This window comes from Castor canadensis, chromosome 2 (genome assembly GCF_047511655.1).
Source record: "Castor canadensis chromosome 2, mCasCan1.hap1v2, whole genome shotgun sequence".
In the NCBI taxonomy this organism is placed as follows: Eukaryota; Metazoa; Chordata; class Mammalia; order Rodentia; family Castoridae; genus Castor; species Castor canadensis.
This window is the reverse complement of record NC_133387.1, coordinates 2,007,885-2,032,072: the sequence shown is the minus strand read 5'-3', so window position 1 is coordinate 2,032,072 and position 24,188 is coordinate 2,007,885. Positions and strand designations below refer to the sequence as shown.

General features: G+C 43.5%; 1 long non-coding RNA gene across 1 annotated transcript in view; it reads right to left on the bottom strand.

The window, feature by feature from the left end:
- LOC141416924 (uncharacterized) overlaps positions 1-22,010 on the bottom strand; it is a 47,489-nt gene extending 25,479 nt beyond the window's left edge. The window contains exon 1 of the long non-coding RNA XR_012441557.1: positions 21,456-22,010. This is a non-coding gene — a long non-coding RNA (uncharacterized lncRNA). The remainder of the gene's footprint in view (positions 1-21,455) is intronic.
- Positions 22,011-24,188: the final 2,178 nt, after the last annotated feature.

The following is a 24,188-nucleotide window of genomic DNA, read 5'->3' as shown; positions in this document are numbered from 1 at the left end:
TCCCAGAGCCCTGAGGCCCACAGACAGCATAAACAACAATTTGGGAATCACAGACATGGGGACACAAGTGCCACCCAATGACAAGGTCACCTGGAAGAGACAGCGAGAGAGAAGCACTCCGACCAATCCCTGAGGACCACAGGTTGTAGGTCTAGTGGAGGAGGGACCCTCAAAGGAAAGTGGGAAGTAATGGCCAGGGGGAGAGGAGGAAAACAGGAGTGTGGTTAGATATATTGACAGGGAGCCGACCTGGGCCGGTGGGAGGGGAAGGCTTGACTTGGGCATAAAATGGGATTTTGGGTGGGGGACCAGGCTGGATAATTGTTAACACTGACAATAAGACTGCCCTCATGGCTTGAACGGACTGTAGACACCTGTGAGATGTCATCCAGAGAGCGGGGGAGATCTCAGAAGGCCATGCCCTAGTGGCTGGAGCTCTGGGATGGAGCAAACAGGAGACGGTGACAAAAGACTCCGAGAGAAGCTCAGTGCTGTAAGGTCTCATTACATGGACTCAGGTAAAGGCCACATCCAGAAAACATGAAGGAGGAAACCTTGCTGAGTGAGCCTGACACAGGCAAGAGTGCGGGAGGTGCTGAGGAAGCGGGAGCAGTCTCCAGAACCAGAAAGTGGGGCCTTTAGTGGTCAATGGGTCCATCTTCACCCAGAGAGTAGAGGGGGCCTGGTCAAGATGTAGGAGGGTACAGAGGCTCAAGATAAATCTGTTTTCTCATTCTCAGTGCCCGGCTTCCCCAGCAAATGCAACCAAGTTTTAAAAAATCAAAATGCCTTTACGCAGTACCACCTGCAATAGCCAAAGGTGAAAATAGCCCAACTGTCCACCAACTGGTGAATGGAAAAACAATGTGGTCCTCCAGCAGTGGGATATTCCTCAGCCATATAAAGAAAGGAGGAAGTACTGACACACACCACCACATGGATAAGCCATGAATACTATGCTCAGTAAAAGACGCCAGACACAGGGGCCACACACTCTGTGGTTCCATCAAGCTAAGCTATCCAGAATGGGTAAGTCCATAGAGAAAGAAGCAAACTGGTATTTCCAGGGGCTGGGAAGAGGGGAACTGGGGTGCCTGCTGAATGGGTTCAGGGCTTCCTCTCAGGGTGATGGAAACACTAGGAAAGTAGAGAGAAGAGGTGACTGGGCGACTGCACGCTATTGTGGAATGCACCACACCAAAAAATTAATGATATGTGAATTTCTTTTTTTTTAATTTTTATTTTATTCATATGTGCATACAATGCTTGGGTCATTTCTCCCCCCCTTCCCCCACCCCCTCCCTTACCACCCACCCTGCCCCCTCCCTTCCCCCCCCACCCCTCACTACCCGGCAGAAACTATTTTGCCCTTATGTCTAATTTTGTTGAAGAGAGAGTATAAGCAATAATAGGAAGGAACAAGGGTTTTTGCTAGTTGAGATAAGGATAGCTATACAGGGAGTTGACTCACATTAATTTCCTGTGTGTGGGTGTTACCTTCTAGGTTAATTCTTTTTGATCTCACCTTTTCTCTAGTTCCTGGTCCCCTTTTCCTATTGGCCTCAGTTGCTTTAAAGTATCTGTGAATCTCTTGGTACTTTTTTAACTTTTAGGAAAATTCCCCTTAGGAGCAAAAAAGTCATGAAATGCAGCAGAAAGGGAAAATTGAGAAAGAAAGGGGCACATTCATGACTTGGCATTAGTGCAAATTAGATCTGGGCAGTGAGAAGAGCTTATTAAGTTGCTTTTATACAAATGGGCCTTGGGTCTTTTTAGCATCTCTGGGTGCCATCCCCATCTCCTCAGGGACACATTCACCCTGAAGCAAAGGAGCCTGTACCCAGGATCCTTACAAGGCTCTGGGGGAGTCTTAGAAATTTGCCTTTATAACTTTATGTTCATTACTTAAAAGAGTTCCCCAACTTAGGGATGTGGCACAAGTGGTAGAGAGCCTGTTTAGCAAGCACAAGGCCATAAAAATAACGATAAATGAAACCAATGAGTAATGAGAAGAAAACAGCGAGCAAGGTGGTTTTGCCCCACTCTCAGATGAGGAAAGAGACCCAGAGAAATCATTCATCAGATAATTTAAAGGAGTTCTCCAAACTTCAGCTTCCCCAAAGCTCTCTAAATCCTTCTACCTGAGTCCTCACCTGCCCCGAGTGAAAGGAGAGGTATGGGCTGCCCAAGTATGGGGCCTGTTTCCATTTGGGAACAGCAATGGTTTCACAAGAAGATCAGGACTGTCCCTTCCCCAAGGGGATGACATCGATGACACAAATCCCTTGTTGAATTAATAAACACCAACTCTGAGGAACAACCAAAGGGTTTGGTGTGTCGATGTGCGGGAAGATGTTCGTCACAGCAAGGTGTCCACACACAGGAGGGCTCACTCAGTTGCCATGTTCCCTATTCTCTCCCTGGCCCAGGCCCTCCACTCTGCCACATTGCATGCATTGCTTGTGACCTTGGGAAGTTTGCACCTGCTTGAGACCTGCACTTGGGACCTCTCGACCTGGAACTTGCTTCTCAAAATATCTGCATGGTTCACCCTCAGGCTTCTCTGAGGTCGTTCCTCTGAAGCTGTACTCTGCCCCACGGCCTCCAATTTCCCTTCTAAGTTTTATCTCCTCCTCCACTCTTATTCACTGGCCAGAATACACCACAGTGTTTCACCATGCATGTTCTTGCTCATGGCTGTCTGCCCACTAGACTGCAAGCTCTGTGGCAGGAACTGGGATGTCTCGTTTGCTGCTGTGTCTCCAGAGTGCCCGGTACATGTTGGATGCTCACTGGAGAGCCATTGCACGAATGAATGATTGCATTAATTAGCAAATTTTTGCATGAAAGTCGGTCTGGGGTATAGCTTAGCAGTAGAGCACATGCCTAGCGTGTATGAGGCCCTGGGTCCCAGCACCCAACAAATAATACGTAAATAAATAAATGAAAGAATAGTTAGGGGATTTAGAGGCTCAATTATAAATATTATAGCAAAGTACACAGCCATGAAGACTATACTTCTGAGAGACACAGCCTCCAACATGAAACAACTTAGCATGAAGCAAAAAGTGAAGTTGAAAACAATCCATTTATACATGTAAAATGTGTATTCATACCACAAAGAGCTCTTCAGCAATTAAAAGAGCCAACTATTGATACAAGCAGAAATTGGACCAACCAAAGTATACCCAGTTAAGCCAAAGAAGTGGGGCCCAGGAGAGTTAGCAATGCGCTGTCCTACATGTGAACGCCAAGCCATGGCCATAGAACTCAGAAGGACACTTTCCTGCAGGGATAATGGACTTTCTAGGACAGTGAAGACATTCTACATCTTGTCTGGGGCAGAGAACACACACATACACATGTGGACACTCACTCTCAGCACTTAAGAACTCTGCATTTTGTTGTGTGTAAAACGATCTTAATAATCCATGCACAATGCAACTCAGCAGTCTATAGAGCTGGGGACATCCCCACTCCCAAAAGTCCAGAAGGAGTTGACAAAGACAGCTGGATAACAGAGAATATAGGGCTGTAGGAAGTGTAGTTTCTAACTCAGGGCTGCTCTGTGTGTGACATAGGACACGTTACTTAACTTCTCTGTGTCATTTCCCAATTTTCTAAGTCCTTGCTACTTAATTCACAGAGCTCAAACATGCATAAAGCGTCAGTGACCACTAGCGGGCAAGCCTCCAAGTCCTCTTCCTTGCTAACCAGGCTGTCTCATGTGGGGTCCTCAGCATGGAGAAACTAACAGTCTCAGGCATATGTGCCCATGCTGAATTGTCCCCTTTGGTGACTATCACTTCATGGAGCTGCCAGTGCAATCCTAACAGCAAGTCAGGGTTGTAGGAGAAGCTATCTGCAGGACCAACTTATCAAAGATGAAATGTCAGAACCAGTGGAATTCAAGACAAATCTCCAAATGACAATTAAGGTCAAAAACATGTTCGACACATCCTGAAGTGCCTGGTCTCCATGATGTCAGAGCCTTGTCACTAGAAACAGAGTCCTGCTCCCACAGCCCTGGCTGATCTTCTGCCACCTCCCAGTCTGGCAGGACACCACTGGTCCAGACCAAATCTCTCCATCTGAGCATCTTCCAGAGAAAAAAGGGATGTGTGCATCAACTCTGAGCATTTTCTTCCCCTTTGATGCTCACCTGACTGCTTGCTTTGTACCTGATCTGGCAGCAGGTAGGAAACACACTACCAGTCAGAGAAGGACACCTGGCTTTGCTCCAACTCATCCCCAGTACTATTTCATCAGCCTCAGTGGAGTGGACAGGCTCTGGCAATCGTGGTGGGCTCATGGCCAGTTCTGAGATCTTGTGCTCACTCAACCTTCCTCAGTTTCCCCACCTGTAAGGTAGGTATCATGATAGGACACATCTTTGTGGTGACCAAATACTATTATGCACAAAAAGTGCTAATGGATGAGAAGCTCGCCCTCTGGCACAGGGGCCAACGTGTGGAGGGGCTGACAGGCACATTAGCACCTGGCTCAGTGTGGGACAAGGGCTCTGGAGATGTGATTCTGAACACCAAGGTCACTGTAGCTTTGGGAGCATATGCAGACAGGCACCTTTATCCAATGAGGTTCCAACCATTTATAAATGGGCCTAGACATCACAGGGGACTCAATCCAACAAGTGTTCTGAGTCCCCAAGATCAGCACCATTCTGAGCTCAGAGGGAATGATGATGAATGAGACCACACAGAAAGCAATCAGTTATGTGTGACCACAGTAGGTTTGTGGAAGCCCAGGGTAAGCCAGGCACAACAAAGGACATTTGTTCTGTTGAGAAAGCCTAGAAGGTCTTCTGGAGGAGGTGCTGTCTACACCAAGGATCCGAAGCAATGAGCTACAAAAAGAGGGTGCTAGTCAGAGAGAACAACATATATGAAGACCCAGTGGCAAGTAAAAGCACAGGAAGATGGAGAAATGGAAGTTGAGAGGGAGAGGAAATGGCAGGGCACAAGACAACAGAGGGCTTCATGAAGCCAGTTCAGGAAGAAGTGTGTAAGAACCGTGAAGAGATTTTAGCCAGGCATGCAGAGACACATGCCTGTAATCCCAACTACTTGGGAGGCAGAGATCTGGAGGATCATGGTCCAAGGGCCAGTCTCGGGCACATACTCGAGATCCTATCTGAAAAATAACTAAAGCAAAAAGAGCTGGAGATGTGGCTCAAGTAGTAGAGTGCCTACCTAGCAAACATGAAGCCCTATGTTCAAACTGCCAAAAAAAGAAAAAAAAAGAAAGTGGGGGGAGGATTTTAAAGGACTACAAGGAGGGAATGACAGAGCCATGTTTTCCTCACAGAGTCACCATGCCTGCAGGGCACAAGCTAGGGGAGAAGCCATGTATGAAGTGACAGTCTCCTACCTGGTGTGAGGGACTGGTGTGAAAAGGCCTGGAAGTGGGGACTTCTTGGGAATGGAGAACAAGGAAGAGGAGCACATGAGGACGGTTCCCACCTTTGTGGTGTGCCTTTCCTGGGAGGAAGGAGATGACTTGTCCAACTGGAAGTGCCTTTAGAACATCCAAGCAGCTGGGGCCGGGCCAGACGGGGTTATGGTTCCGGGTTCAGCCAGGGATCTGGGTGGACATGGAGACTCTGCAGACAGAGCATGTCTCAAAGTCATGGCCGTGGGGTGAGATCACAACAGGGCTGCATAGAAGATGACAAGGAGGAGGGCTTAGGACAAACCCTAAATGGCAGGACGCTTGCAGGCTGGACACAGAGAAAGGATTCCGCAATAAGGTTTGCCCAGGGATGGCTGGATGCTGAGGGAACCAGGAGAGAAGGTGTCCTTGGAAGGTAGGAAAAATGCATTTTACCAAGAAAGATGCATCTCTTCTGAGCAATACTGGGCAAACGTTCTGAAGAGCAGTAACATGTCTTGAAAAGAGATCTGAAAAATTTTGTGTAGTATGATCCAGTTTTGTATGAACAAAGTCGAGCTTGGTTGAGTGCTGTCAGCATGCCAAGCTTTATTCAGCAGGATTTTACACATTACCACCCTTAATTTTCACAACAGCCCCATGAAGCAGGTACCTTTTCTAAGCATCGTTTTCCAGGTGAGGAAACTGAGATCCAGAAACATTACTTATAGTTCCTAAGGCCAGAGCTCATGCATGGCAAGGGATGGGGTAGGATCCAGTCACAAGCAACCAGCTGAATGGGTGAGGATCTTCTGGAAATACAGAAGGAAGAGATGGCAGCAAGTAGATGAGAACAAACACTGGATCTGAGATGTTGCAGGACACACCCATGGCATCCAGGAGGATGACAAACAAGCTGTTGGTGAGATACCTGAATCCCAGGTATAGCCTTTGGATAAGCAGTGCCTGAAGATGTGAGAGGCAAGCTCATCCATGGTGGTACCCAGCCATGCCAGGGCAGCTGTGTTGACATGAAAGACATGGAGGAGAATAGCCCTTTCCAGATAGTTGGCCAATGGAAGAGTGCTGGAGCCGGGCGAGGACCCCACAAAGGAAGACAGCCAGTGACACAGGCAGCAGGGAGGGAAGATGCCTGGAAGGCAGAGGACCAGAAGCTGCCCCTATGCTGAGCCTGGAGAGGGGAGGCAGGTAGGGTGGAGCACAGAGGTGAGGCTGGAGCAGCTGGGAAGTGCTTGGGGCACCATACTAGGGCTTCAGGCTCCAGGATGTAGACAAGGAGAAGCTGCTTAAGGTTTCCAGGTGAGGGAGTAGAATAAGTAGATTGATGTATGCTTGGAAAGATGGTTTTGGTAGCAATGGGGGCACAGGTTAGGAAAGAAAACCCAGAGGCCTTATGGAGACTTTGCTTTTGGTTGCACAAGGGAGGCCGATGAGATGCACTGGACAGATGGAGTAGACAGGGCAGCAGCTTTGCACAGTGAAGGAGAGGGGAAGGGAAAGGTGACATAGAGGCTGTTCTGAGTTTTGTTATTTACTTTGTATCATGCAACTTTGACTTATTAATAGTTCTGATAATGGTTCTTCAGGGTTTTCTACATTCAAGATCAAACTATCTGTAAACAGAAACAATTTTACATTTTCCTTTCCAGTGTGGATGCCTTTTATTTAATTTTCTTGCTTAATTTCTCTGGCTGGGATTTCAAAATACACACAACACACACATGAACAACACACAATATACATACTACATACATACACAATACATGCCACACTCACTAAGTCCTTGAATTTGCAACATTTGCACTGGAGACCTGTTCTCCAAGTAGTTCCTATAAAGACATTTTGTGGTCTTCATGATCTCCAGAGTCCCATCTGTAGAGAACATCTCTGACACAGCACAGAAATAGTCAATGCTCTTGTACCCCATAAAATTATCAGAAGCAAAATTACATGATAGAATTCATAAAATGTCTGTAAAATTGCCAATGAGAATTGCCGATTTTAAAAGACAAGAGCGAGAAAGGGTTCTGCAAACGCCTTATGAACCAGAGGCCTACATCTGCAGGGTAAGTCAGCACATAGGTGAAGGAGGAAAGTTAAACATCCTATCTAAACCTGGTCCTTTGTAAGAAACCTAAATGGTTAGTGGCCAAAGTATACAGTAGTTAAACTCATTTTTTTGTGATACTGGGGTTTGAACTCAGGGCTTTGCAGTTACTCGAGCCTTGAGTCACATTCCCAGCCCCTAGTTAAATTAATTTTTATACACTGGTGTACAATCTTAAAAATCAGAAATGCAACCAAACAAAATGTTTTGTTTTTTTTTGTTGTCTTTTCATAACCTTCAGATGCATATCACTTCAATTAAGGGATCTGCAGCAAGCTCAAATAACAACAGTAGCAGGAGCAAACTGCAGCCTCGCGGTCACAGTAGGCAGTTCCTGGGCCAGTTCCCATTGCTCTGCCTTGCAGAGGCTGTGTACGAGGAAGATGTTTTTCTGGAAGGGTGAAATGGAATTCAACCACACTGCTCCTAATAATATAACAGAAACCACACTGCCTGTAGCACATTGCTGACTGTTTACCACGTGAAAACCAGTCTGTGTTGAGATGTCAAGAACTGACACATTGACAGAAAAGCCCACTGATAAGGAGAGAGAAGTCTGCGTCTTAAAAATGTCTTCTGCACTGTGTGGGAGCAAGGTGGGCGAGCAGAGGTGCACTTGAAAACCATGCCTTCTACGCTAGCGAGTTTCCTCAGGACAGATAACATATTCTGTGTCACTCCTCATCATTAAATATTGCAGACAGTGCTTTCCTTCACAGCATGCACCCTAACTTTAATGAAGAATTATTTTTAAATTAAAGTAGCTTTCTAAGTAATGCCTGTCTCCTACACTATAATCTACAGCCCATGAAGGTAGAGACCACTTCTTCCTCATTTAGCATTTTATTGTTCAGTGCCCAGCACACGTTTCTGAAGAGTAGCTGGGTGTGGTGGCATGTGCCTGTAATCACAGCTACTCAGGTAGTGGAGATGGGAGATTCATGGTTTGAGGCCAACTCAGACAAAAAGCACAATACCCTATCCCCCTAAAAAAAATTAAAGTAAAAAAGGGCTGGAGGCATGGTTCAATTAATTGATAGCACACTTACTCAGCAAGTGGGAGACCCTGAGTTCAAACCCCAGTAATTTTAGAAGGTAATATTTGAGATACCTAAACAAATTTCTACCTTAGAATATTTATAAAATAATTTTTAAATTACTAAATATATGAGAAACAGACAAATATAAGGAACTTTAAAACTATTCCTTAGCTATTTAGTAACTGCTATTACAACGATATGTAAAGAGATTAAAAGTTGTCCCTCTGTAATTACAGCAAACTGCAACTCAAGGACCTTTATTGGGTCCATCAGAGAACTGAGGTCACAGGGCAGCCCACGGTCTGACATCTGGAGAGACAAAAAAATAGGTCGCCACTGTTAGATGACCTCACAGGAGCAGAAGGGCTGCAGCCACAAACCAGTGGAATGCCCTAAGTGGGGCTGTGTGGGGGCCAGTGGGAAATCCCTGGGGCTACAGTCCTGGGGCTTGAGCTCCTCCATGGGTTTGCCTCCAGGACCCCCAACAGGTCTCAAGTAAAGAGCCAAGAAAATTCCCCTCTTGAAATGGCAGAGAGGGCAGAGCATTCTCCATCACACAGGCCTATGGGGCAGGGGAAGAGACTTTACAAACACTTATGTCACCTCACCCAGGGGAGCACAGCTAGCCATCTTCCCCCTTCCCAGCCTCCCTTCTCACCTAAGGAAAATGAGGTGGGTCAGAAGCTCAGACCTGAAAGAAAGGAAGAACATCCGAAAAGGAATAGGGAAATGTATAACAAAATATCCTCAGGAACAAGGTATTGGGTGATCTCAGCACATGAGTAAGTGTACAAATGACAGCAATGTTGTAGGGGTGAGCAAGCGGGATTGGGGTACTTTGTTATAAGGTATATATGAAAGGGTATAGTGTTATCTGAAAGTGAACTTAGATTAGTTACAAATGTATATTGAAAACTTCGGGATAAGCACTAATATTTAGAAATAAGTATAATTGCTATGCTAAGAAAGGACAGAAAATGGGAGCATAAAAATGCTTAGTGAAAACCAGAGAAGTCATAAAAACAGGGGAAGGAAAAAAGCTAAGAACAAATTCAACAACTAGAAAACAGTTGCAAGCATGACAGATGCCAGTCTAGCCACGGCAATAACCACTTAAAAGTGAATGCCTAAACACACCAGTTAAAAGATGGAGATTGTCCAAATAGATCAAGAACAAGAAGACCCAAGTACATGTTGTCTACAGATACCCAGTGTGCTTTCTGCTTTCCTGAATGATCATAGCATTCCAACTGAACTGTGAACTCCATGAAGATGGCCCCTAATTTGTTTCAGATATTTAAGCATAGAGGAGTTTTTACTTTTTATTCTTATTTCCTTACTATAAGAACAACGGCAAGAACAAGAGCCGCATTGATTAAGGATCTACTGTGTGTTAAGCATTGTGATCTCATACATGAAGTCATGAAAACAATACAGCAATCATCAAGTCCACACGACTGAATCCATGTGTGAGCATGCACACAGAGACACAAGGCACCCTTGTCTTATCATTTGGAAGCCAAATGGCAATTATTTTATCAAATGTAAGTATACCATCCACAAAAACAGCCTCATTCCACGCTACATGTATTACCTCTGTTCACTCTTTAACTTACTTAAGTTTGGGGCCAAGTGTGGTGGTACATTCCTGAAATCCCAGTTACTGCATGGGAAGCAGAGATTAAGAACACAGTGGAAGGCCAGCCCAGGCAAACAAGCAGTGAGACACCATCTCACCAAGCTGGGCATGGTTGTGCACATGTGTAATCTCAGCTACTAGGTAGGAGGTTCATGGTCCAGGCAAGCCAGACCAAAAAGCACAATACCCTATATGAAAAGTAGCCTAAAACAAACAGGGCTGGGAGCGTGGCTCAAGTGGTGGAGCTCCTGCCTAGCAAGTGCAAGGCCCTGAGTTCAAACCCCAGTACCACAAAAAAAAGAAGAAATTTACTTAAGTTCTGATTGACAGCACTTTTCCTGACAGCCATCCAACTTTCAAACCTTCCTACTCACTTGTCCTGAGTTCCTGTTTTAGAGCTAACCATCCCACCACGTCACAGTAGTATCCACGGTAATGAATACCATTTATTGTCACGGAGTGTATGTTAGGCACTATGCTCGATGGTGTGCACACTATTTCATTTCACCCTCACTACAGACAGATGAGGTAGGTATTGTCCCTACGAGAAAGTGAGTGCTAGAGAAGTCAGGCAACGGGGCCCTGGCCTGAGTCTAAGAAGGTACAGAGCCAAAATTCGAACTCATGTCCCTCTGAGTTCAGACCTATTTTCTTACAGTTTACAGATATCTTTCATAGCAGAGCCCTTTTTTGAAGGAAAAAGAAAGGTATACACAGAACCCCAATAGTCAAAAGTGCTAGCATACTAGAAGCAGAGAATGCATAAATAAATATTAATGTCCTATTGTGAAGGAAATCTATTACAATAATAAGTTCTGATGGAGACCCCCAATCAGGAGATACTAGGTATGTCTGCAGTTCTTTCAGCCCCTGCGTCCAAGTCACTTTAGCATTTGGTTTTAGTTGCATACCACCCTACACCACGGAAAGCAGGAGTGGGTTTAAACCTCTCCCTGTACAGCCTCAGGCTACTCTTCAATCGGACTGACCCAGAAGTCTGAGACAAGATGAGTCGGGAAGTATAAAAATAAGCAAGGAAATCTGAGTTGGTCAGCTTTTTTGGTGACTGTGAGAAAACACGTGAAAGACAGCGCAAGAGAGGAAGAATTTACTCTGGCTTATGGTTTCAGAGGTTGAAATCCATGGTCAGCTGGCCCATTGCTATCAGTCATATAGCCAGGCAGAAATGTCACTGAGGAAGAAAGTTGCTAACCTCATACCAGCCAGAAAGGGGTGGCGGGGGAGAGGACCAGGGACAGGTTGTACCCTTCAAGGGCATTTCCCTGGTGACCTGCTTCCTCCGACCAGGCCCAACTCCTTTTAGCCCACTCTGCAATGCGTGGATTAACCCACAGATGCGGTTAGTACCTTCACGACACAATCACATCAATAAGGCCACCGCCAGCTGGGGACCCAGCCAGCAACATGTGAATCTTTCAGGAGAACACTTTATATCCAAATCGTAACAAAGTCCCAGATTTGCAACATACCTAAAGCATGGGCACGATGGCAAGATGCAAATTTGTTTGTTATACAGGTAACTGACAGGCCGCCCCGCACCATGTGCCGAGTAAGCACTCCTGAGCTCACCTCACCTTCCAATGAGCCAGCAGACTGGACAAATATGTACAAATTACTACTCATCTTTAGGTACATACATCTGTACATGATCTTTCACAGAATTTGATGTGAGTGGGAATCACAAGCCTAATCCAAAAAAAAAAAAACATATAGAGCTAAAAGTTTTTAAATTAATGACAGAATTCCAGACTTCGAGAAGTTCAAAGTGTACCTCCTCCACCCCAATGGCAGCACCATCTTTTTGCTAATGTCTTCCCCAAAGAAGTTAATCTGGAAGTACAAATTAATGTCCTTATTATGCTAAAATATGGAATATACCACAATTTTAAAATGCTGTTTTTATCACTAGTCTTACAAATAGTTGAAACTATTGTGATGGTTAATCCTAGGCAGGCACGAAGAGAATCGTCTAACACAGAATGAAATTTCTTCAAGTGAAGTCAACCACCTTGCTTCATTGGCTGTCCCTCCTTATTGGGGGGATGTCCCACCACCACTGTGCATAGCATTTCTGAGTGCTCCCATTTGGGGTGCTGTGCAAAACTGCAGCTCTACAGGCTAATAGTATCTTGCCAAGTGACAAAAGCAAAACAGTAGACTGACTGGCTTCAAGAATTCTCTTTTTTTTTGTTTGTTTAATTTTTTTTATTTCTTTTATTCATATATGCATACAATGTTTGGGTCATTTCTCCCCCCAAGAATTTTCTTAAATAATGTATTGTTTTAGTGATGAGTAATTTATTAACAAAACTATTAATGCCTGAAATGTTTTTGTCAAGTTTTGCAAAAAATGGCATTAATATTTAAGATGCCATCCACACAGACTAACTGCCAGGAAAAAGTAAGTCCATTATATAGGGCTTCACAGAATATTCATAAGATCCAGTTTAACATGGATCCAGGCAGTCAGCCAAAGTGCAAGACAGTTGCATATATATATATATATATATATATATATATATATATATATATATATATAATAACTTAAACTTTTAACAAAATTCAACAAAACAAAAGGGGAAGAGAAATCAAATAATTGTAGATGCACCAATAATACTTTTCTTGAGATTGCTCAGTAGGTCTACAGATGCATTGTTATACAGTTATCCATTTCTTCCCAAAGAATTCTCAAGATCCTTCAAAATTCAGCTATACCATCCAAAAAAACGTGGTCCTTAGTGGATTTTCAGTTTGATCAACTTATTAAAGCAAGAAGAGGGATTGCCTGAAAGTTCAACGGCCTTAAAATGCCCCTTGGAAACGGAGACAGGAATGAATTAGACATAGAGAACGCTACAGTGGATGAAGCCCATGAGTATTGAAACCTTAAAGGCCCAGGGAGGAGGAACATTACTGCCAGCCTGACTTCTAGCCTCATCCCACCCAGGGAAAAGCAGTGTGCTCTGTAGGGAACAGCTTGCCTGCACAACCACTTAGCCTTGAAAAAGTGGACACGAACACTGATGTCAACAATCTTGCTACAGCTCAACATTTCATTGGGAAAAGCATAAATGGAAAGAATTGTATGGATTGCTATTTTTGAAGTCCATACTCACTCCAAGCCAGTTAAAGAGGAGTCATTTACTTAACAAAGCAAATGTCAAGCTTCAACATAAGCCTTGATGAGGTTGCATCCTACAGTTTATTTCCAGGAACATCAACTGATGTCAACAATGACTCTCTAACTACCATCACATAGTAAAACTGGTGTAAAATCTGATATTTTGAAAATACAGAGCAGAGCTAAACAAAAGAAGACCCCAGAGGGCAAGAATGAAAAGAGAAGTACAAAGTTAGAGTGGCATCTCAACATCCCTAAAGGCACAGCCTGTGGCTACAACAGGGATCAAGCTAAGCCCAGCAGATAAAATGCAGAACCAGGAAGGCCACCTATCCACAGACAAAGATGTTTGCTTTCACTCCAGAGCTAAGAGGTAAGGTGTCCTCCATAAGATAGAGCCACACAGGCTGGAAGGGGCAGAGTCTGAATGTGCACTGCCTGCAGAGTGCAGGAAGTCCAAGCAAAGAGATGCCCCTGAAAAATAGACCAGGACCACAGGTGCCTGCACAAACCCAGCAAAGCAAAAATGAAAGGCCAGGACAGATGGAAATGCCACATATACATACACCACAGTCTCACTTTATTTTTCCCATTTAGGAACTGAGGAAACTAAGTAAGTCACAGAGGAAATGTGTATGTTTTCTACTGCCAAAGAGCTAGCAAGTACTAGAATGGGTGTTTGGGTCGAGGTGGTGTGCCTGCAGAGTACAGCTTTTAAAATACGATGCTTAACCCCAGTATCGACCGGCTGCATTGCTGCACCCACTTCACAGGGAAATGACAAATTCAGAACCAAAGGATAATGAAATATATATGTTCATTATACATGTATCTCAAAAACTGGAGGGAACAGCTTTTATGGTAACTTAATGGAAATATTTATCCTTATGTGCATGAGTAAGAAAAAAACCTAAAAATTAGCAAGCTGAAAGTCCAACATAAATTCTAATCAAGGAGGGAGACTGTGGATGATGTGTGCCGAGGACCAATCCCAGGGTAGCTATATTTGGATGGGGCCTCTAAGGAATAATTAAGGTTAAATATTGTCAAAAAGTGGGTCCCTGATCTATTGCTGTCCTTATGAGGACTCTGGAAAGCTCGCTGGCTCACTGCTTCTGCCTGCATCCACTTAAAGGCTGTGTAGAGACATGTAAGAAGGTGGCTTTTGCAACCCCAGGGAGAGCTCTCACCAGAGTCAAACCATGCCAGCACCTTGATCTTGGACCTTCAGCCTCCAGAACTGTGAGAACAAACAAAATTCTATTGTTTAAGCTACTTGGTTTGCAGTATTCTGTTATGGCAGCCCAAGCTGACAAACTCAGATGGAAATAAACATAAGAGCAGAACAACGATGTGGAAAATAATGAGACCAGGCGACGTGTTTTACAATATATAGCCTTCATTAGCATCTTGGGCCATTTTAACTTATGATGACTTTGGATGGAATCACCATCCAACTATTTTTCTTCAAAATTGCCTTCACTACTCTTTGCCCTTTTCATTTTCATGTAAATTTTAGAATGTCTATTAATTTCCATCAAATATTACTGGAAATATTTTGATTGAAATTGCACTGAGTCTGCAGATGCATTCAAAGATAATGGTATTTTTGCAGTAATGTGCCTTCCAGCTCCTGAGTACAGCAAGTCTGCTCAAATATGAGGGCTGCTTTGCATTTATTTCCATGAAGTTCTATAATTTTCAGTATAGAGATCTCATCATTCACTTCATTTATTGATGGGAATTACCATGCTAGAGGTAGTTCATAAAAATTGCATTTCTACATGCTTAATGACAGTCAATAGAAGTGCAGTTACTAAAAACTTCATCTGGCAACTCGAATGCTTTACCTATTCATTCTAATAGTTTACCTATGGATTCTTTTGGACTTTAATGTATACTATTCAACCCAATATCTGAACTGTTTTCTATTTTCTGATTTTTCTCAGTTGCACTTAGACTCTGTTTTTATAGGTATAGGAATTATCTTTCTAGTAGACTTTAGTTAAGAGTGCAGCATGCCAGGGTCTCTGACCTGCACTCCCTCCTTCCAGCTCAGAGAGCATAGGAGCTGATACCTATCTTCCTGCAGGGCTCTGTGTGTGAGATTTCCTTGACTTTGTCATCCACCATCTTGCAGGCAAGGCCCATCTTCTTCAGTCTTGTAGCCCCAGTGCCTCCTGGGAGATAGTAAGCGCTCAATAAATATCTTTGGAGCTGAAGAATCAAACCAAGGTACTAGAGCCCAATAATGGCCAACGGGTTCACTGTATTCTCTTATTAAATTTTCATGAACATGTATTTGATAATAAGGGCAGATCTAGCTAGCAACTAGGCTACAGAAGCCATAGGTCAATATGGAAATTAAATGGACTTTATGCACACAATTCCCTGGACTGAGAATCCTTGCCCAGAGCAAGGCCAGGGCCGGAGCCAGGAGCTCAGGCTCTTTCCCCCATGGGCTGCTTTTTCAGGATGAACAGAAGATGTTGAGTGTATTTCTGGGTCAGATTTTTGCCGATCATGCTTTGGTCAAAGCCGTGGCTGGCGTGTGTTTGCTGTGGCATCCAAGGCTTCAGAAATCAAAAGGCTGAGCTTACCTGATTCTGCCTGACTTTGCCTGATCCTCTTAACTGGTTCTAACTTAACCTGAATGACTTTAATCTACAGATCATTTCATCCAAAGTGGGCTGTTAAGGAAGAAATTGTTACTCCCCAAAATTCTAAGTCCTAACTCCCAATATGACTGTATTTGGAGATATGGCCTTTAAAGAGGCGATTAAATTAAAGTGACGTCACAGAATGAGCATTAACCTGATATGACTGGAATCCTTAAGAGGAGATCAGGACCCAGACACACACAGAAGGATAGCCACGTGGGGACACAGGGAGAAGATGCTATCTACCAGCCCTGACCACACCTCTACCTTGAACTTCTGGCTCCAGAGCTGTGAAAGAATATGTTGCTATCACTTACGTCACTCTATCTGAAGAACTGGCTACAGCAGCCTGAGCTGACTAATGGGCACAAGGCACAAGTCAGATGAGAGTCCCCACTGATACATGCACACCCCCTGGTTCTTCCCTCCCCTCATTTCTAGTCACTGAGGGAAACTGCCACTCACACTGTCTTTCCCAGAAGTTCCCTACATTGAACTTTCTCTCCACCCACAACCCAAAAACATACTTGTCTGGCATGTGCAACCTCACAGTGGATGTGCAATGACCCGAAGGGGAGGGAAGACAGGTGTCTTGCAAATGCTGTAAGCAGAATTCACCACACCCACACTCAGAAAACACAGCTCTCAGAGTAAACTCCTATACCCCCACCACAGTGGGCCCAACTCTTCCAGACCAGGTAAGGGGAGAGGGAAAAATCAAGCAGGATACCTTGCTTTTTCTGATGCCAGGCAAACCCTGGCAAGGAATTAAGAGCATAAGGCTTTGCCCTGCATGACTTGTGCCTGGTGGTGACAGCAGTGGAACCAACCAGACAGGTGTGCCACTCAGGACCAAGTCTTGCTGCTCTGTCAATCTGTCCCTGGAGGATCATCCCTGTAACATCCCTGCTACACCATACATGGTGGTTGGATCTATATGTTTATACAAAATGCTACATTTTTTAAAAACTTAAAATCATACCCAAATTCTCATTCTTTTGCTTCTCCTCTTGACTTTATCAAGGGTTTAACCTGGCACCTCCTTGGGATGATCTCATAAGCCCTGTCTCTAGGTCAAATCAGGCTCGGAGTCCCATACTTCCTATTTTTGTGTCAATTCAAGAATGTGTTTCTTTGGTGATAACACTAAGGGCAGTTGTTTGTTTCCCAGTTTTGTGGAAACCATCCTTTGCTTCTCTAACCCCAATGACAGAGGAATCTCTGTTCTGTTCCCCCTTCATCTTACCAGGTTCTGAAGGAAAGACACCCAGCAAGTCTGTGGTGTAACCAGTAGTGCTGTGCCAATGTCAACTCTGCAACTTTCCCCTGGCTTTGACTATTACCTGACAGTTATGTAAGGTATAAGCATTTGGAGAAGTGGGTGACAGGTATGGCAACTCTGTAGTATCTTACAACTGTTCTTTAAATCTAAAATTATCCCAAAGTAAAAGAAAAATGCTTTGGGTTAACCTGGATTAGAGGTAAAAAAAAGATTTAACTCATTGCCTGCTTTCTGATTTGAGTTGGAGGGCTGTAGCAAGAAATCCTCTAGTTTAGAAAGCACTGACATCTGTACAAGCAAGCCCCAGAGTTCAATGGTTTAGCACAATCATATTTTCCCATCCAACACCAGTCTAGTGTAGGTGTTCTGTTCCTGACTGGCAGTTGTGGGGTGGGCTAGGGTAGACCCATGCTGGGGAGACCCTGCCATCTTCCATCCTCAGCTTTCAAGGTCTCCTGAGTGATAACATCTAAGCAGAAGATTCAGGAGAGTAAGAGGATCACCCAGAAGTATTATTCCTGGCAACCAGCCCACATCATTTTTGCATAACTTCCATTGGATAAAACCCATCAGGGAAGTAGGAACAGAGCCTTTGTGTACCCAAGAAGCTGAGGAATCACTGATAGACTGTTCACCCTCATTCCTGGTGGAACCGCAGCAGCTAACAGAGTCTGTCAGGACAAAGCATAACCTTAGAGAGTGGCAAAGCAGTGAAAGGGATGTGCCAACCAGAGCCTTTCCTGTGCCCCAGACACCATTATTGTAATGAGAGGGGCCCATTGTGAAGTGCTCAGTCCACAATGTCAGGGTTAAGACTAAGTACAATACAAAGTTGACCCATCTGAGTTAAACACACATCCTAGACCCACGTGCCAAGGCCACCAGAACTGTCATGGCCTCTGTTCTTAGAGTCCACCCCTCCCACCTGGGACCCACTGCCCATGGGGCTGGCAGGAGCCCAGACACCTAGACATCCTGCATGCACAGTTCTAGCACTTTGAAGGGGAGGCAAACTGGATACCACACTGCACAATCTTAGCAATCAGTCCCTTTCTACTCAAAGGACTGAAAAGATCCCTGTGACTCTGTGAGAGAATTTTTCACCTATGGATTGCCTAGCAGAGACAATCCTAAAAGAAATGTTCAAACCACATTTACAAGTGGTGCCCCAAAGCCATGTGTGGTGCCTCACACCTGTGATTCTAGACTTGGGTACCTGAGGTAGAAGGATCATGGGTTCTTGGACAGCCTGGGCTACCTAACAAGGCCTTGCCTCAACAAAATAAGAAAGAAAAGAAAAGAAAGGAAGGGAAGGGAGGGAGGAAAATGAAAAAAGAGAAGACAGAAAAAGAAAAGGGCTCCTCAGGACCCCTCACTGTCATCCCTTTCAACTTTTCCTATGTGAATACCCAACTTTGAACAGTAAACACAACCCTTAACTTCACTTGTGACTGGAAACAACTATTCCTTAAAAACAAACAGGCAAACAAAAAACTGTTGAATGGAGAAGCAGCTCAGTGCCCAGCCTTGCATTTCAACACTGGTTCATTTGCATTTCTCTGACACATGCCAGTCTAAACCCAAACATTTGTATCTTGAAAACTAGAACCATGGAACAGGTATGTTGAGCAGCTACTTCTAAGAGGATGGCTCGTTTCCCTTCCTTTCCCTATGCCATTTCTCCCTGGGGCTTTGCATTCCCTTCCTAGAACCAAAAGATTCCCAAAAAAGTCCCCTGAAAATCTATTACCCTTTCTTTCTTTTCTTTTCTTTTTTTTCAAAGAGTAAAGAAGCAGAGATTAAAGTGCCCTCCTCACAGGAAGTTTAACAGGATGACCTGTTACTGTTTCCGGCCCACCCGCCCCACAGCCTTGGTCATAAGGGTCCCGAGAGGCTCTCTGCTAGCAGTTCTGATAGTGAGATTAATTACCCTTTAGCCTGGGCCACCAAGACACAGCTGCCACACGGAGGTGTCCGCAGTCACTCATCAAGCAGGGACTTACTTAGTCACCACAAGTGCTGAGACCCTTGAAAAGAATGTGCATTCCTGAGCAGCAATATTTGTTTCTATGCTAATTTGATTGTGGGAAAAAAATCAGGTTTCCCTCCCAAGAAAGGCAAGTGAGAGAAAGAAGAGCAAGCGTTAGCAGAATAAATGGCAGGAAGAATCTAATTCACTGTTAGTCACTGCATAGAACCTTGCGATTTAATCTGTCTTTCCATTAGAAGTTAGACAGGCTCTGGCCTCTTCTTGTTTGCCCCTGTGAATTACAAAGTACTTTCTTTGTCCTCACCATCAGCTAATTTGAAGGGGACATGTTTACCAACAGCTTAATCTATTTAGTGCAAATACTCTTTCACATTCTTTTCCCCCATCAAAAACAAAACAAACCAAAAAAAAAAAAAAAAAAAAAAAAAGCCTGCAAAACATCACAAGGAAACTTGCAAAGCTGTAAATCCGCCTGCATGGCTGTACAAGAGCACCGGGTGGTAGTCAGTTCATTAAACTTACTGTCTTCCTGAAATGTTAGGACTAGAAGGTGGCATTTTGAGTGGCTAGTCTCAATTTTTACAACTCTGCACTGTGCAAATAATAAAATAACAATAGATGCTTGCTTTGACCCAAAGAAACTCCTCAGAGAATCAGAAGAAAATCAATTAATGTTCGACAAAAAAACTCCAGCAGTATTTCATCAGGTGTCCCAAAAAATAGATGTGATGTATTCCATAAACCAATGACCACTTGTGACTGTGAGGAGCCAGGTTTTCTTGTCTTCCATTACACGTTGTATCAAGAAACATCTGTTTCTAACAAACTATCAACAGCATGGAAGTGTTACCATCCAAGGCCAAGAGAAGAACAGTATAACTCCAAGACTCTGCTTGTATTTTTTAAAATATAGAGTAATATCTTAAATGGAATTTATCTATAAAAGTCCATAAAATAAAAACACATGATCTCATAAAACTCAAATCAGTCTTTAATTGTGATAATAAAAATTACACTTAAGAAATGCTGTCTCCGAGTTAATAGCTCTATAACATAGAAGCAGCAGAGCGAGTCCTTGCTGCCTAAGTAACTATTTCTTCATCATTTCTATAACTAGGAGATAAGGCTCTGAGAGTAGCGTCCTGGGCCTGACTTGGGGTGCCTTCTGCTGGGAAAGACCTCCCCACCAAGCTTAGCAGTGAGCCCCCAATATGTGTCCTGGAGCTGAGGTGTGTCACTTGGGTCTTAGAAAAGGCTAAACATTTAAACTGTATAGCGCTGAAAAATGGCAACATGTAACAAGGAACTCTTGGAAAATGCTGCCAACACTACTGTTCAAGTTTTAGTGAAGAAGTGATTTTTCTTGCTGCTCTCTGTACACCAGGAATCGCATTTTCTCTGCTATCGCACACAGTTACTGCTAATTTGTGTAGGGCATTTGTAAGCATGATGTCCATTTTTTGAAGAGTGTTGAAGCAACCTGAGAGGAGATTGTACTTTATAAATGCCTTTTTATTTTCTAAGAAAGACTTCTGTTCATTTAAATCTTCAAGGTCACAGATCAAAGTTCACTTCTTCCCAATGCCACCCAACACCTAACCATAGCATTTGTGTGTTCATACTTGCTTCACATGTTGACTCTCCCCGACAAGGCTGCACGTTCCCTGAACACATGGACAGTGTGTTCTTGTGTGTTCATCTCAAGGCTGAACCTCAGCCCACACAGGGAGGTGGGTGGTAGAGGGAGGCACCCAAAACCACAGGCAAAGCCCAACTCACAGTCATCTTCCACATCAGAGCCCAACACCCCTTCTCTCTCTCCAACCCCCTCCTTCTCCATATTCCCCCTGTAATGCCCTAAGGCTCCTACAGCTTCAATACTACCTTTAGCCAGGATGCATCTTGAAACAGGGGATCATTTGGGCCAGTTCATTCCCTCCCTCTCCAAGCTCTCAAGGTGGCCCATGATGGCTGCTGGCTAAACAATCCTCTCTGAGAAGGCCTCCATTATTTTAATTGCAGAGTGATCTGAGCACAAATCTAGTCATAAAAACCTCTCCAGAAAAACCTCTGTTTGAGCCATCTTGTATGGAACAGAGTAGCCTCAGGAGCTGAACAGCCTCTGGCCTTCAGCTATCCTCTCCCAGCTTCCCACCCTCCTCTGGGGCCTCAGGGACAGCACATACCGCCGGGCACACAGCCTCTTCCACTGCTCCATGGGCCCTGGTCCCCAGCTGTCGTCCCTTCCTCCTTTACTGCACAGTTCGTCCTTCACCATACACTATCCGGTGAGAATTCTCAAAGGTCACCACATTCCAGGAATTCCCCAGGCATTTTAACTCATTGGTTGTGACCATTTTATTTTTTCTCTCTCTTTCCAACTAGTCTGTGAGTTCCCCCTAAAACAAGGACTTTACTCTGTTATTCTTCCTGCCCATGCACATAGTTGGTAATCAGATAGATCATGAATGAGCTAGCATACCCAGGTGAACTTTCCCCACCTACATTTCTTAGAAACTCTAACTATCTTCAGGAAATGAAATATGTCATAGATAATGAATTGGAAATAGCACATGAAAATCAGTGGTGTCCTGTATACTAACCATGAACAATCAAAAAAGGATTTAAGCAAACAATTCTACTTATAATACATCAAAAACAAAATAAAATACTTATTTTGTGTATGGTGACACACACCTGTGACACCAGCACTCCAGAGGTAGAGGCAGGAGGATCTCTAGTTCAAGGCCAGCCTGTGCTACAATAGCAAGACCCTGCCTCTTAATAAATAAATAAAAATTTAAAAATAAAATACTTAGGAAAAGACTTATCAAAGAGGCAAAAGACTTGTACTCTGAAAACTACAAAACATTGTAGAAGGAAGACACATTAATGGAACGCTAGCCTGTGTTTATGGAGGGGAAAGTTTAGTACCATTGGAATATCAGTTCTTCCCAAAGCAATTTATGTATCCAAGGCAAGTATGAAATTCACACACAGTCTCAAGGGGCTGAGAGCAGCCAAAACAATCTTGAAAAAGGACAAGCTACAGGACTCACATCCCTGACTTCAAACTTATGGCAAAGCTTCAGTAATCAAAGCAGCATGGTACTTGCATAAAAACAGATTTATAAGCCAAAGGAATAGACAAATGATCCTCAACAAGGGTTCCAAGACCATTAAGTGAGGAAGCGACAGTCTTTTCAACAATGGTGCTCAGAAAATTGGATAGCCACATGCAAAAGAATGAAGTTGGACCCTTACCTTATACCAGCCACAAAAATAAATTCAAAATAGGAGCTGGGTATCCAGCTCAGTAGTAGAGTGCTTACCCAGAATGCATAAGGCCCTGAATTTAAACTCCAGTATTAAAAACACTCAAAACAGATCAAAAAATTAAATACAAGGTGAACTATAAAACTCTAAGAATAAAGGAGGAAAACTATTAGCAATGATGTTAGATTTGATACCAAAAACAGGCAACAAAAGAAAAGCTAGACAAGTTGGTCTTAATTATAATTAAAAACTTTGGGTGTAAAAGGACACCATCATCAGAGTAAAAAGGCACCCCATATGGTGGGAAAAGAATCACGTGTGCAGATCATGCATTAATAAGATATTGACAGCCAGAATGTATTTTCACACAGCACCTTAGATTGCAGCAACCTGGAGCACTCTCATAGATTCAGTAAGGTCCTGGTTGCTGCTGCTAGTTAACCAGGTGTTCTTTGCATGAGACCTTTTCTAGTTCTAAAATTCTTTGTATATTGTGTATATGTTTAATTTTAATTAGCATATATAGATAGTATGGGGAGTTTATTGAGATAATTCCATAAACGTGTACAGTGTACTTTGAACAAGATGACCCCCTCCATTATATTCCCTTAAAAGCCCTCCCTCCTTCCCCTTTTCAGTGTTTTGTTTGGTTTCAATATGCTATCTTCATGTGTGTATGCGTTCTGTGTGTCTCTGTGTGTAATGTACTTTGATTTTCACCACTCCATACTCTTTCCTTTCCCCCAACCTCTCCACTCCTCTGTGGTCCCCTCCCTAGATAGTCTCACATTTTATACTCTGTACTCATGTTCTGTTATTATTGTTGTCAACATCATGTTAGGTTTATATTCCACAAATGAGCAAAAACACGTGGTATTTGGCCTTTGGAGCTTGGCTTATTTTGCTCAACATGATAATCTTCAGTTACATCTATTTTTCTGCAAAAGACATTTTTTCTTTATGGCTAGATTATATGTGTGTGCTGCATCACATTTGCTTTATCCATTCATCAGTTGTTGGGTACTTGGGCTGATTCACAGATTAGCTATAGTGAACACAGATGCAATAAACATAGCTATGTAGGTATCTCTCTTCTATGCTGATTTACATTCCTTAGGCTATATGCCCAAGAGTGGTATGGCAGGGTCAAAAAGTAGGTCTGTTTTAGGTTTTGTTTTTTTGTGATACTGGGGGGGTTGAACTCAGAACCTCATGCTTGCTAGGCAGGTACTCTACCACTTGAGCCAGCCAGCCCTATTTTTAGTTTTTGATGAACCCCCATACTGATTTCCAGAGTGACTGCACTAGTTTACATTCTCACCAACAGTGTACGAAGGTTCCATTTTCTCTACATCCTCACTGGCAGAGCAGATTGCTTGTTTTCTTGATGACTGCCATTCTGGCTGGGGTGAGATGGAATCTCAGTGTAGTTTTAATTTGCATTTCCTTTATAGCTAAGGATGCTGAACATTTTTTCATGTATTTATTAGCCATTTGTACTTCTTCTGAGAACTGTCTGTTCATTAATTGGATTGTTTGTTCTTTTGCTGTTTGTTCTTTTGCTGTTTAGTTTTTTGAGCTCCTTGAATATTCTGAATATTAATCCTTTATCCTTTGAATACCTTGAAAAGATTTTTCTCCCA